We start from the raw sequence: 15979 nt of genomic DNA on the forward strand, positions 1-15979 counted from the left end.
AGTAATTTTTCCTCATATCCAATATAAACCTCCCCTGGCACAACTTGAGGCCATTTCCTCTTGTCCTGTCGCCTGTTATTTGGGAGAAGAGACTGACCCCCAAATCTCTGCAACCTCCTTTCAGGTAGTTGTAGACAGCAATAAGTGGTAGAGAGTGATAATATCCGAGCCTGGTGCAGATATATCCAATTTGAGATCTAATTGCACACGTTGCATGTGGCAGCACAAGAAACAGGAGTCACGGTGGGTATCAATAGCCTGGGACAGCAGGACGGGAGAGTCACCTCACACAGTTTCACACGGAGGCAATCTCGCTCTCGGTCCCTCATTGCACACTCCCATCACGCTTCACAGGTGTCAGCACTAGGGCTTCTGCACAGACTGCTCAACAAACTGGTCCCAGTAAAACCGAGAGCGCTGTTCTAGTGCCCAATTAGCAGACTGCAGTAAGCATGAGCTCTACAGCAAGTTAAAGCAGTAGAACAAGTATCAAACAGGAAGAGAAAACCAAGACAATCCTTCAAGACAATCCAGCACCAACTTATTTCGGCTCAGTTCAGTGGTCACAGTGAATTCCCACATAAAAAGAACACAGAATCCAAACTAAGCTTCCGTAACTGACAGCTTCATGCAGACACAAATGAACCCACTTCCAGCACTGAAATTGTAACATTATTGACCTAAAATGAAACAGCTGGGGGAAGAAAAATGCCAAAATCTGTCTGGTTTTTAAATGTCAAATATTTTGATTACATACTTCCAAACATAACTTTTTGTTTTTCTCTGAACCCACACAGTCTCCCATTCTAAGTTTTTATATTTCTGCTTCTACAACCCTTGGCACTACTGCGTTCAGAGAAGCTGATGGGTAGCCCCAGAGAGAGCAAGGCTGGGGTTCAGCTCACTCACTGGGCATTAGCCCTACTGCAGCTGCAGCAGTTCAGGGTGGAAAAACAATACACTTCTATAGTCAGCTTTTTAGACAAATTTGGCTGGCAGGCAACTCCATGTTGTACACCACTGTGGACACAACAGTGATGTGTCTTACAACAGAGTTGACACTGGTCCACGGACATAAAGGAATAAACAAAAGATAAATCAGATTTGTAATATACAGCTAGCAATGGGAAGGTTTGGGTTTTTAAATCAGAAACATGGATCTGTTTGTTAGATTATCAAAAATGAGAAGGTTAGCAGAAATAGATATGAATATCATCTCCAAAGTTAATTGTTTGCTGAAAATGTAGTTACTTCCATATGCTTTGGATATTTTCTAGTTTCTGTGGAAGACAGCTAACAGACAGAACAAAACCAACTAAAGGAGTCTAGAAAACCGAGGTCTCATGGAAGTAAAGGTCAAGTGAAGTTGCCCACACGAACCCTCCAATTCAACATGAATCACATATTGCTGTGGTGCTTGAAGTGCTAACCGTGCAGCAATACTAAAGCTAGGGCTTTCAGAGCCCATAATTTCTCAATACGACCAAAAAAAACCCCAACACAACACAAAAAACCAACCCACAACCTCCTCCTCCTACACAGACAAGGCAAAGGCAAAGACTGGACACAAACTGCAAGCCTAATGAAAACCAGCAATTCGTTCTGCCTCTAGCAGGCCTCCTTTGCATAAAACCTCTCCTGTGAATTGGCAGATCTCGCCTTTTTGGCACGCATCGCTGGTATGTGGCGTTCATTCTGTCGCTTGCATACTGGTAAGTGACAGAGCTAAATCTTTCCATTGCTGGAATTTCATTTCCCACAAACTCCATACAAAAATTTCTCCTACTACGAGAAGCTGCTACTGTGTTATCATGTGGAAAATGCACATCCCTGTGCCAAAAAGGGCAATGCAATTCTGTATTGCCTGGGTCTCTCATGCATGCACAAGTATTTATGATTTTGAGAGGAAACAGGAATTTGTTTGATGGCTTACAGTACACCACAGATGACGGTCTCTCAGCATGTCTTTTAGATAACCCTGTTGTCTTTGCCTATAGTAGGAAACAAGTAGCTTTGTGGGGGCCTCATGGCATTTAAAGGGGCAGTTTTGAAAAAATAGGAATATAAATTGAAACCAAGTGTGGAAATGTTCTGTAACTAGATAGTAGAACTAAGTAGAAGGCTCCCTCTGTTCAGTACTTAAGCAGAACTGGTAAACTACATCACATAGCTATCAGACATTGTGTTATTAAAAGAAATTAAATCCAGAACCGTAAGACTACGCTTGAGATACGTGTAGCTGGAACGTACTAATTAAGAGAATTTTCTGCCCTGTATAGAGATAAGCTTTTGAACCTTGTTCAATTTAAAATCTGGTCTTCTATAAAAGTGACTAGGCCAAATCTGTGCACTAAAGAAACTATGTTCAGTGGAAGAGAAGTCTTGATTACCTTGAGATTACCTTGAGACATCAGGACAGACTGCACACCTCTGACAAAGCATGGATAAAAGATTAATCTGAAAATACTGAAGAAATACAGAATTTGAATGAGTGATGGCATACCTAATTCACTGAAAAAACAGCTGTGAATTAGATCCACACCCACAAGTAATAAACTTTAAAAAAAAAAGAAAAGTCTTGTGAAAATGTCATACTAATCTACCCATACAGTAAAAAGTCTACTCACCCACTGCTTACTAAGATGATTAGTAAGGAAATCACAAGTTAAACTTTATTCATCTGCTTAAGAAAAAGAGGAAAGAGTTTGCAAGGTTGATTTAACTCAGAAGATATTATTGTCACTTGACATTTACATGCAACGTATAATTCCATTCCCACTTACAGTCTGGGGAAAGCCTGTTAAAATACTTCCTTAATGTGTGAACACTTCTTTGAATTGTGTTCTTTTCATCTGCCACCTTCTCCTTAAGCCAGCTGGCTCCTTGTTAAGTCTTTTTTAATAAGAAAGTTCATTATATGTAATTTATAGAGCAGTTTGAGATTGTCACCTTCTATTGAGTGCTACAGCACATGCATATTTCAGAGCACTCTATAGCATTTGTTGATAATGTCAAAAAAGTAAGGAGGTTCACACACAGAGATCTTGAACAACTCTAGTGTGAGACTAATCAGAAAGACCACACCTCTCTCCTCATTTTCAGCCACAGGAACCAGTCCTCCTTCGATTTATATGCCACACTGCTCTTCCCATTTGGAAAATCTAACACCTTTGTGGAAACTACAGAAGTTGCTTACGTGGGAAACATCATTAGGAAAGCATTTAAATATCTTTCGTCATCTAGAGCACAATCAGCGTACTGTTCTCCTTAATCCCTTTGCTGTGGCTTTCTTATTTCTTACCTCTCCTTCTCCTTCATTACACATTTCTTTACCACTTGCTCCTCTCCCCTTCTCTTCCTCCTCAACTAGTTTCCCCATTCCTGCTCCTTTTTCCCTGACCACTTGCTAACCTGCTTTTTGATTCTTTCTCTATTAGCAAGTAACATCTTCCTGGTGAACACAACCTTTGAGGGTCACCTCCTACCTTCTCCCATCCTTTTATATAATAGCAGCTCTAACAGACTCATGGCTGTTGATTTTCTTTTATTGACATAACGGTCCATTAACACACAAAAAACCCCAAACTGAAAAAACAATAACAAAGACATACGCTCACCAGTCATTAATAGCGACTGCTATGTAGTGCAGAGTTTGGGAACTAACCTAATCCAGACAATGCCCAAAAGGGTGGCTGGGGCAGCAGTGTGAGTGATGGCAGGTCACCTGGCTATTACTGTACGCCCCACACAGAAAGTTGAGGTATATGATGCTGATGAGGAATGCCAGACCCTTGTTCAACGTCTAACAAGGGGTACAGGGATTGTTCTAACTTTTTATTTATTTTTTTTCAAAAGGGGCGGATTCTATGCTGACAATTTTGCAGATGCATCCCTATCTTTACATGGCATACAGTGTATAATTTGGGCAAAGGCTCTTTCTAGACCAACAAGCATGAAACTAAATCCTGCTAATTGCATTTTCCTTCAATAAGCTCTTTCAGTATTTCAAAGAAAGAGCAACACAAATTACTCAATGCCTGGAAAGTGTGACTTACATCAAGACTGACTAAAGCAGCTCAACTTGCGAAGCTGAAGTACGCTAAAGGTGACGTGCTCATGATCTACCACTATCATCCTGAAGATTTCTGAACATATTGGGCTATTTGATCATCGGACAGAAACAGAAGATCAAGCCCCTGAAAACTGAAACAAAGCTAATGAAGAAAGAAAATACAAGGTTCTCTGTCAAACAGAGATGAACTGTTTATTCAGAGATGGGATGGATTCTCCATCACTTCAGTTGACTTTTTGCTGGAGTGTGGGTTTCACTGGTAAATTTTCTTTCCGTAAGCAGTTCTAGCACATTCTTTGAGTCAGTGTAATATTTTCTCTCTTCACATAGTATTATTTATTGACCCACTAATAAACGTCAGACTAGCCTCCTGTAAACATGGCTGAAGGATCCATTCATAAATTTCATCTAAGTGCAAATCTTCACTTGGTGTCCTTTGTATATTTTAGTAGTTCAAACCATTTCACATCACCTATAACAGTTCTTGGAGATGTGATATTTCCTATTTGTTAATTCACAAAAGGTAAAGATGACATCTTTGCTAGGCCATTGTTTTCCCCTGCACACATATTTTTCCTGGCTACCTGTCTCCTACCTTTTCCAATCACCTACCGCCATAACAGACAACTCAAATTATTTCTAGACTCTTTCAGCATAATTTCCACAAGCACAGAAGACACAAGCAACAACTGAAGCGAATATCTACTCAGGAGTTTGAGATATTCAGATGTTCATACATCCTGTTTTGAAAGACTCCTGACACCTTTTTTTATAGAAGGGAAACCGATGCCTAGTGAACTTTAATGACTTGCCCAAGGCCACACAGTGGCAATGCCAGTTTGAAAGCACAGCTGTTCCTAGCCTCAAGGCCTCCGCAAAATCAGACTTGGGGCATCTCAGTTGTTTTATCTCTTCCATATAATACTGTTATGTTCTTCTTGAGAGAAAATGGGAAAGAAAATGAGAATGGAAGGAAAAAAATCTACGAAAATTACAATAAAAATAATCTAAATCTACAGTTCGGACAACAAAACTCTGCCTTATCCTGCAAAGGGTGAACTTTTTCATAGGTCTCTGTCAGCAATCATAAGAAAAACACAAGTCTTACATGTGATTCTGACTGATAAAGCAGACACTCCCATTTAAAATCTTGGAATTTAATCAGTACGTACTATAATCTTCACTCTTCACTAGAGCATCACTGTGCTATATAACATTGGTGTAAATGGAAACATGTCATAAAACATGGATTTGAGTCAGAATGCATTTTTTTTTAATATTTTTAGCTGAAAATGTTAAAAACCTCTCATAATTAATTCTACATGCACTGACAAAATTTGAGTATCAAAAAAAAGGAAGGTAAAAATCCAGCCACAAGTTCTTGAATTCTTGAAGAGAAGAACAAAGAAGAAAAAGGAAAAGAAGGGAAAAAAAGAAAAAAAAAAGAGCTGAGGGTCTTGTGTCTATTGGTAGGGGATCAGGATGAAGGTTTCAGAATGATCATATCTATCTACGTAAGAGCTTCTCTTTCATGTTTTGACCAAACACTGAGAACATGTCAGCACAATGCAGCACTTTTAACCCAGATAAATCTTGCCCTAATGGAAAGAATCAAGAAAAGAAATACAATTGCTTTATATTCTTAATCTTTCTGAATGCTGCCAACCACAGATTTTTTTCTACTCTTGTGGGTTCCTCCTCCCTCCCTAGTTATTTAGGCACACAATTAGATCACTGAAAGCTAAATACTGATCTACTCAAATTGATAAAAATTAAACCCTTCAGAATGGGTTCTTCAAAGCCCACACTACTTTCTATATATACTGTATGCCTCTACATTTAAACAGAAGTTAGCAGTATTTTCTTACTGCCACATTTCCGTGGCAGAAATATGACGATAAGAAAATGACAGATTAATATACTACAGAGAATATTTTCATACAGTAAATTATTCCGATAAAATATTCCTCTCTGGCTTTTGTTCAAAGAGGTTGATTTATCTTTGTGCTAAAAAGCCCACACAAGACCTCTGCAGTACTTCATTGTATTTTGAAGCTGGAACAGACCATTAGGATCATCTATTCTGATCTCATGCATCGTAGAGGCCAAAGAACCTCACCCAGCAATTTCATGCCTATAACTTACGGCTGTAAGCTCACTCACTCTCTCAAGGTTAACATCACTAGTGTGCAGAGGGTCTGCAAAAAGGTCTATACAGCATTTAAATCTCACTTATGATCTATTTTGAAGACTGCTCAGAATTTATGAGGTCTAGGACACAGAGAAATTTATAGTGACTATGGGTACATGAGGTAACCCACCAGGTGACTGCAAACGTCCCTAACTCATACTGACCTTTGGGGGAGAAAATTACCCACTTCCTTAGGAAAATACACAAGAAAAAAGTATAAATATGCACGCATACATACATATGTATGTATGTATTTGAAATCAGACACTATGTGAATACCATCTACTGAAACCTGAGAAATAAAAATTGTGCAGTTTTCATCTGAGCATTCACGAGAGTTCTGACAAAAACCGAGACTGTCCAGAGTACAGCCTTCTGTTCAGGTGCAAGCTCTCAGTACATTTCCATGAGAATGCACTAAAGACAGTTATTCCGCAAGATAGCTTTATATCAGGACTGGATTTCACTCTGAATGACACTCTCTAGTTCCACTACAAAATGCCAGCTCCATGCAAGAGTAATTGTACGAAAGGCAATGATCTGTATTATGCGGGAAGTCAAACCAGTAGATCACGCTGGTCCCGAAGAACCTTAAAAATCTATCAACTGATAATATGAATTCCTTTTCTCCACTATTAATCTTAATCCTCCATTTATATTTTAGTGTTACTAAATGCAAGAGTACAGTGATACGGCACCAACACCTCTAAATCCATTCTAGGAGTGAGTTACTGAAGTGCCACAGCAGGTGAAGGAGTAACAGCACAAGCTGCAGGAAAGCCTTTGCTGCCACCTAATGGGTTTCTCTTTCCTTCCAGAACTGCCAAAGTTGAGGAACAAAGATACTTGGACCCACTCATTTTACTGAGTACCTCAAAAGAAAAGGAGCCAGCAGAACAAAAGCATGCTGCTTAATATAGCTACTTTCTCCTCGCTGCCCTGTGTTCTTTTTACAGTCAAAATTCCAGCTAGGAAATAATAACAACCCCACATACTTGTTCCTTCCCGCTTTGTAAGATTACAGACTATGGTCAGGGTGGTTTTTGGATAAATATAAAAGAACACAAATCTTTCATTACAAGTCATATTTTTCCAGAGTTTGAAAGAAGGCACGTTTCCAAATTCTCATTTTTCAGATAGCTTCTTTGAAGAACAGCCTTCAGAACCAACCAGTGTATTCCAGCAACAGGCTCATCAGTGCTGGCTATAAATGTTGTAAGTAATTTTTACACTGTGATTACTGAAGCACAAAGGTAGGACAAAAAATTAATCCAACCCTCTCTTCTCAAAATTTTGATATTGACTGAAGAGCATAATTCACACAATGTAATTTTTTTTTGTCTTCAGAAAAGCACTTCACAAGAACTCAACCAGTCCTTTTTGTCTCAAAAAATAAAATTACTTGAAGAAGAAATACTTAAAGTGTGACACCATTTACCTACCTACTTCAAGAAAACATACATATCTTCCTCACTGTTAGCTGAAAGGTAAAATATTTATAAAACAATTCAAGAAGCACACCATAATAGAGGACAAGCGTAAGTTAAGATAAAAAAGAACATCTTTCCTAAATGGATGAATCTTAACCAAGGGATTTGAAGGAAAATAAATTAGTATTTTTGAGAAAGAGTCTGAAACGTTTTATCTCACATACCGCAAAATAGAAGTTTACTTTAAACAACAGGAAAAGACTTCCCAAGAAGAAAGATGCGGTTTTGGTGCCTACACTGAGTTTGCACATGCCACCAGTTAGTACCACAGACACTGGGGTAGCAACAAAGCAGACCAGTTAACAAACAGCTTCTGGCAGATAAATGCCTGGGGTCAGAAAGAAACTTCCTCTGTGAACAACTTGGTATGGTGAGGGAATTCTTGCAGCGTCACAGGAAGCATCTGGTAGAGGCTAACACCGAAGGGTTACTGAACTTAATGGATCACTGGTCTCTCTTTGTTTCCTACAGTACCTTCTCTCATAGCTAGACAACATTTTTGTACAGCAAGCGTCAGTGAAAAGCCATTTATCTCCAGTTATGGACTTTGACATTCTACACTTATATTCTCCACCAAAAAAAACCCCCTGCAACGCTTACTTGGAATTTACTCTAACCTAAAGACAAAGTAAATTCCAAGAGACTGAGGCATGCTCTTGGGGATCGCAAATCCAGATAAGATTGTTCCCTTGTGTCCATAAAGAAGTAATGGATTGCTCAATTCTAATGCTATTCCTACACCGCATATAAAACTGTTTCGCTATTTGCTTTCCAAGAGCACCTTCACAGATATATGGGCTCATAAGGGAAAAACAAGGTTTGATTCCTTATGCAGGGTCCCTACAAAACAGGCCACAGCTTTGTCCATTAGGAGGCCACTGTGGGGTGGAGAGCGACCTAATAAAACATATGCAAAGGAAGGTTGGATGTACAAGAAAACATCTTGACACAGCTTATCGTCCCTGGACAAGAACAGGACAGCGAGTCAAAGTTTAGTCCTGCTCATTTCCTCGGTCAGCCAACCTTCGTGCTAACTCTTGCTCGAGCAGGTTGCAAAGTGTCATTCTAGTCTATACACTAAAGCCTGTTCTCAGGATAAGTACGTTATGTTTTGATTATTTTTATGAAGCACAGTGATCTCTAACACTATGGAAACTAACAGAGCATTACAATTTTAGAAGCACAGGTGTTGGCAGGTTCATTTCTGGATCCACAGACAATCACATCGTGGTCACTTCATGCACAAGAACTTAGCCAACGTTAAGATTCATGTTATGTTAAGGTACTGCAGGAATCCTACATTTGCATTTTCAATGAAAAATAAACTAGAAAAAAAAAACACCAAACAATTTTATATTAAAACACAGCTACAGAGTCCGTCCTTATGCTGGAGTTTGCACCATTCAAAGTAGAAGTTTTAGGTCACTGTCAGTGAAACTTCCATGGAAAGGTCCCTTGCTTTGTGATGAACAAACTTTTAATCTTCAAGCCTGACTGTTTGTTATAGGTTGCTGCAATGTGTTTAGAAAGGCACTGCATGTAAGAATAGTGCATATTCCGTAGACGCTCATGAACCGTGTATTAAAAAGTTGACAATAATTTAATAAAACTAGGCTGACTGTAGTGTCTATATTCTCTACTCTCCTTCCTACGTCAACAAGGGTCAGCAATGTTTAGAGTGATTTGATTCCTGTTTAACATCATTTTAAGAGAGCAGTGAGAGAAATCAAAGTGCTGTGGGTAATCTCACAGACCTAAATCCACATTGAAAAAAGAACCTACATTACCAACTACTGTTTGGCTAGTATTTAACAGGCATCATGATGCAGGGTGGGTCCCAAGCAATCTGTAGAAGAGAAAGCAGCCAGTAAAGGGAGGACATTGCACATGTGAAATGCAGTGCAGCACACATGAAGAAAAGTGGAAGGACAGCTCTGGGGCAAGGGGAGCAGACAAATGGGATAAGCAGCCGGAGTTGGGGTGAGCTCTGCTGGCAGGGAGAACAGGGTATGCACCAGGAAACGAGCAGACAAGCAGGAAAAGCCAGAGCTGTAAAAGGCTAACCTAATCTGGGGCACATGCCAAAGAATCGTATCACTAACACTCCGTAAGACCCACGGGCCTGCCCTGTACATTCTGGTGAGCAGAAAAATCCTTCAACGTGTGGAGACAGAGAGGAGGAATTCTCATGCAGACCTTGCCATTGCTACGGGAAGATCACTGCTATGTAATACAGATGGCAAGGCGCCACGGTAGCAGCTGACCGTAATGTTCTAGGGCAAATTTTTGAAGAAAAAGAAAAGGATCTCATTTTTTCCCCCCAAATAAGATCAGAGTTCAGGTGCAATAACTGTGTCCCACACACATTTTCTACACTCCAGGGCCTCTACACCTCACAGTGGGAATGAGATGTGTGGTTGGAAGAAAGCCCATCAAGGAAGTATCTTGATCTCTACTAGAAAACCTGTTCAGCTAATTAGACAAAACCCTATCTGTCAATGCTTTAAAATGCTTTTCAGAAGTTTTATGCCAAGAAATTCTTATCATCTTGTCTGCAGTTAGCATACTCTCCAGCCCTCCCAGTTATTTCCCATTTGTACTGGACATTCCTCCCAGTCTTTGACTCCAGCCCAGACAAAAGCAACAGCCCTTCCAAAGAGCAAGCTGCTCGGCTAAAAGCCTGGGGGTGACCATGAGGTAGTCTTCTTCATTCCAGTATCTATAGCTCTCTGTACTTCACAGTCCCATATTATTGACACAGTTCTGCTGCTTCCTCTTGAGGATTCAGATAAAACTGCCATCCTTACTCAGCAAGTCAACAGAATTCACATCTGATAACTCTGAGCGGAGTTGGGAACAGATGCCTGTCTTGGACATGGCAGACCTGTGCTGGGCCAGCATATTCACATCATTATCAGCACATCAGTCAACACACAGCAGGTGACACTAATTTCAAAAAAGAAGAGTAAGACTTATCCTTCCAGTATTTCACACGGATGTCCAGCAGTGCTTTCTAACCCTATAGAGCTACTTTAAGTAGTTTAAGTAAAAGACAATTCAGCAACTAAGAGAAGTTTAATTAGCAGTGCAAACAGCTGTACGTCAGCATGCAAAGGTGTCGATAGGGGGCTGAAAGTTCCATACTAGGAGCATTACATTTGAGAGACAATGACAAACAAGTACTGACTCAGTGAATTCTTTTTTCAATCACACTACTAAAGCTCAAACAGCAGCTTGAGGCTAAATTGAGTATAGTAGAACTTAGATGATTTTACTTGCATTAAAACTAATTTCAAACAGTGTCACCTTCAAATTCACCTATCTATTAGGACTCCAGCCCAGCAAAGGAGATGAGCATGTGCTGAAGCTTTAAAATATACAGACCACCCTGAAACTTGGCAGACCACTCAAGAATTTCAATGTATCCTTTCCTTCAGTATTTTGCTAGGTTGGGGCACAGAACATCCAAGACTGTTTTGAGCACAGAGAGGACATACTGAAACCACCTGTGCACAGCCTAGTTTTCTGCTTAGGTGTTTGGTTTTTCTTATATAGTAACATTTTAAAATGTTTCTATACCACAACGGAATTCTTGAAAGAAGAGAAAAAGATGACTTTTAGACAATGTCAGTATCTAAAGATAATTAGCATAAAGACTGAGATGGACATAAAACTTATCCTTCTTTTTAACCCATTAAATAAAATGAGCTTTTAAGGTGGCTGTTTGCCTTTGACATTCAGTTTGGTGAAACTAGTTTTAACCTCTAGATACAGATCCTTAATCCCTTACAGGATCTTTTAAAATTTTTTCTCTTTGCCAGCACATGCTCACATCACACCACCATCAAGATGCTTAATGCTAAAAGTCTGCAGATTCTCAATGGACAAGGAGGTCTTAATCAACAATTTAGCTTCACAGACATCAACAAGATTATTTGAGAAATAAAAGGTTTTCAGGATGAGATGCATTACAATTATTCTTCACCTAAATTAACAGCAGTTAACAGGAATTCTGCCTTATTTTGCTAGAGTTCGTACATGTTCATAAATGAGCAATGCCTGACCTGAACAGTTAACACTAGTCATTTTTTTTCATAAATCTATGCAGGACTAGAACAAAATGGACACAAATTTATTAGTGGACTAAGCAATAGAATCACTGATGAAATTAAGACTTGGTAAGTGCAATTTTGTCAATGAACCTTACAGCAGTCTAAGTATCTCATCCTTACAGCACACTGTGAACAGTGGATTCCTTAGAGGAAAGACACTTGGGAATCACTGTGGTTAGAGCTAACTTAAGATTTATCTCCAGAGTGCAGCAGCAGTGAACAAGATGCTAGAAGGCGTAAAAGAAAGGGGAGGTAGTACAAAGCTGGGAACAGATTCTGAGTGTTTATATCATTAAAAGCCTCACAGACATTTCAGTCTGTTTTAATTCTACTGTGAAATATTTTCCTTTTGACTTCTTCATGTGAGGTCTATCATTATTTACAATTCCAAGTAAAAAATCCATACTGCCATATTATCTCTCACTAGGACTCCCAAAACATCTCACAACATTAAATAAAGCTTAAATGGACAGAAATAATTTTAAATTTACTCTTGTGGACTGCAAAAAGATGTCAAGAGAATATATGCATAAGTAGAGATGAACGTGAATCTGCCTAGAAATATTGGGTGTTAAATCTTTCCATTATTCATATGAAAAGAAAGCATTGTTTTTATTACTATTATTATTTTGCAGAAAGTAGTAAAACAAACTCGTTCAAGGTTATGGAGAATTAGATTAATTGGTACATTGTGTCCTACATTTCAAAATGTGGGACCATGTAATGAGAGGCTATAAATCTTCAGATCTTCAAAGTAATCTGAATTGCAATTTATATTCGTGAAACTGATTCCCTCACTTTTCTAGATTTCTCTGACCACTATTTATTGCAGAGCTAGTGTTTAATTATTTAACTGACCCTTCCTCCCGCATCAATTCCTCCAACAGTTGTTTATACTCCTTGGAATATCTGTGTCCAGTGAGATTACTTTATCTTTCCAGAACAGAAAGTCAAAAGCTATAGGGGAAAATTCCAAGTTAATAGGAAGTTCTGAGCACAATTAATGCGTAGGAGAAAAAAAAGAAAAGCAAAGAATCCCAAATCTGAGAACTGTATCCAAACTAAAAGGCTCTGTTTTTATTGCCAGAAAGTAACGGCCTCATGTAAGTTAACTATGATGAGCAAAAGTGTTCATTTTTCAGAATATAATGAATAGATGTACATAGGGCTCTTAAAATAAATTTAACTACAGCAGTGCAGTAATGCACAGTAGGCACAGTAATCACTAGTAGCATCAGTACATGCACTGGCTTGCAGCCATACTGCCTTTATCCTGAAACAGATAAATTCCATTTAAGCAGGACTGAAGTGAGTGAGTAGGTAGATGGCAGCTTCCTAAAAGGAATTATGGTGCAGAGAAAAAGGATAGTCTCACTTCAACATGAGGCATTCTCCATATGAAACTACTGCTGAAATGAAAACCCAGTGCTTGATTTAGTTCTGAAACATTCAAACATTATGTCAAAATAAAGGTGTGAAAGATCTATTGTGATATTTATTCATGAGTAAGCAATTTAATCTGATGTCCAACTCAAAAACCTCTATCTTCTCTAATAAAGTTTTCTCAGTTGTTTCAGCCAGTTAGAGGAAATCTTATTTTCTCTTTTGGATTATGAGATTATAATACAGTTACAATGTTTCTGTGTAGGAGCCATTATTCACCCATAAATTTCATTTCAGTGGTGGTGAAGTAAGTAATCCCTACAACCATTATTTACCTCCCAGAGTTGAGCCGCTTAGCCAGTGTTTGCAAAGCCTCTGAGAAGTCTGGAGAAAGGTTACTATAGGTTACGAGGTTACTATAAATCATGGAATATCCTGAGCCAGTTCCTGCCCACGAGTCTGGCACCTCTTCCTATCGGCAGCCCTCCGGTTTCACGATCAAACAAGTAGTTTTATTCCCTCTTTATTCTATGTAACACTACCACCATCTGTTTACAAAGCTTAAATTCAAAATCATTCTGAGAGGATTTTATAGCGTCTATAACCAGTGTAAGAGTTCTGTGTTCTCTGGGTGGTTTAACTGGAGAAGACTTTAGGCTACTCAAGGATCATGGCCCGATCAACAGACAGGTAAAGAGGCCAGTTTCTTTTCAATGCTTTTTGTAACTTAAATGGAAGTACTGCTTACTTCCTATCTTCTTCTGCCCCCTAGTGAGCTTAGATTTTCACTCTACGTGAACAATCATGTGGCTGCTTTATAACTTACATGAATACAAAAGTGCTGAAACACCAAACTGTTTTCTTTTTACATCCTTTAGAAGCGTTCTTCCTATCGTTCTCCACTAAATACATCAGAAACCAAAGAGCTTTTTCTAGCCCTACAGTGCTAATATGCAGGAAGTAATTTTTACTGAACAGGGAAACACCCACAAAATTGGCACACCATAAAACCCCTTTAAACATGTCAAAGAAAACTTAAATTTGTTAATTTATATTTCTCATCTTTACTAGAGCTCTCAAGTTAGAAAAATCACACACAGGTTCTTTCACAAATCACTGTTTAATTAAAAAAAACCAAACCACAAAACCCACAAACTATGGCATTTGCTGCATAGAAAGCATCTCAAATACAGCACCAGAGCAAATCTACTACCATATCTAATAAAGTAGGGAAAAGTGATCCGGTTAGATCCATCGTGTACGTTTATAGGAAGTCCCTCCACAATACTGCATTAAACGGTAGCCAGTCCAGCAAACATTACTGTGTACTACCTAATAAATATGCTTACCAGTAAACGTTTCCAGGATTGGGCTTGTGGAGAATAGCAATTAAGAGAGTAAACAGACATCACCTGCTACACTAACTTTGCCTTTTCAGTTATTTGTCTTCAGATGTGAATGTGACCTCTCTCATGTACTTGCTATGACAACTTTTGGTACTATTCCCAAAAAACAGAGTTGTCCAATATGAAAGTCCAAAGGAATAAAATACCTTCACAGAAATAGCGCTTGTAAAACAGAATAACAGAATTCTTTGTTTCTACAAAGCCTGGCAATGAAACCTGTGAGAAGCTGGACAGTTAAATTCTGTAAAGGAAACTAAAACAAACTGCAAATGGGACTAGAAGAACAATGCAGAAATGTATTATCTAACGCTGGCTCAAAATTTAATTTCTATTTTGCCTCAGAACGTGGAGGCAAACTAGGATAGATGAGTAACAATTCTAGAAATAGAAACCATCACATGTGAGCTGGAGGTAAGACCTGAACGGTCAAGTGCGGCAGATCAGATGATGCTAATTCTAAAACTCCTTTGTTTATCAGAAGTATGTCATGCCACAGAAACCCTGTATCTTTCCTGATGGCACTGTGCAAGGAACATAAGAACTTGAAGTCCAAGTGGAGCAGCCAGCAGAGTGAAAACAAAACCTTATGAGTGAGGAGCTTCCCTCATTTGTTTGTTCCGTGTACACACGTACATATATCTGCAAGGAGAAGTGTAGCAGTGAAGAGGACAGTTATTGTAAGTAAAAAGCTAACACCGCAACACCAGACCAAAGAGGGTGAAACTAAAAATACAAGTCTGGAATACCTTTTCGGTAGAGCAATGGGATGGACTATGTTAAAAGGTCATGCTTGACAATTCTGTAACTATGATTCTACAGGAAAGGTGCCCCTGTTAAAATAAAATGAGCGTTATGGTCTAGAAACTGTTTTCCCTCTCCATGATGTAACTTAACTGTAACAATGACCGTAGGCATTTCACCAAGAGTAATCTCCTACCCTCAGGATAGAATGCTAAATATGGTCCTTTTGGTTACTGACTGAAATGGACAAAATAATTTCAAGTTTGTAAATAAGGATTAATGTGTCAGAAGCAGGTAAGTAAGTGAGGAAGATAACAACATTTCCTAGGAGTATAATGCACAGGCTTCCAGCTGCAGTCCTGCACAGTGAAGCGTTAAGTTGCCTTTCACCCCTCCAAATGGGAATGCAACAGGGGCTTTTACTGAAATGTGAAATTAATCAAAGCTTTTAACTTTTGTACAAATAACTAATTTCTGTGGATCATTCTGTGGTCTTGGGACTGAAAGAATTCAGTACATTCAGTGTATTTCCACATATTGCTTATGGCAAGGTAGGAGAGATGGTGACTACAAAAGCAGAGAGG

General features: G+C 38.9%; 1 protein-coding gene across 3 annotated transcripts in view; it reads right to left on the minus strand.

The window, feature by feature from the left end:
* The window catches only part of NSMCE2 (NSE2 (MMS21) homolog, SMC5-SMC6 complex SUMO ligase), a 132737-nt gene that overhangs the window by 111752 nt on the left and 5006 nt on the right, over positions 1 to 15979 (minus strand). The window lies entirely within an intron of this gene.

The sequence above is a fragment of the Rissa tridactyla genome, chromosome 2 (assembly GCF_028500815.1).
Source record: "Rissa tridactyla isolate bRisTri1 chromosome 2, bRisTri1.patW.cur.20221130, whole genome shotgun sequence".
Taxonomy (NCBI): Eukaryota; Metazoa; Chordata; class Aves; order Charadriiformes; family Laridae; genus Rissa; species Rissa tridactyla.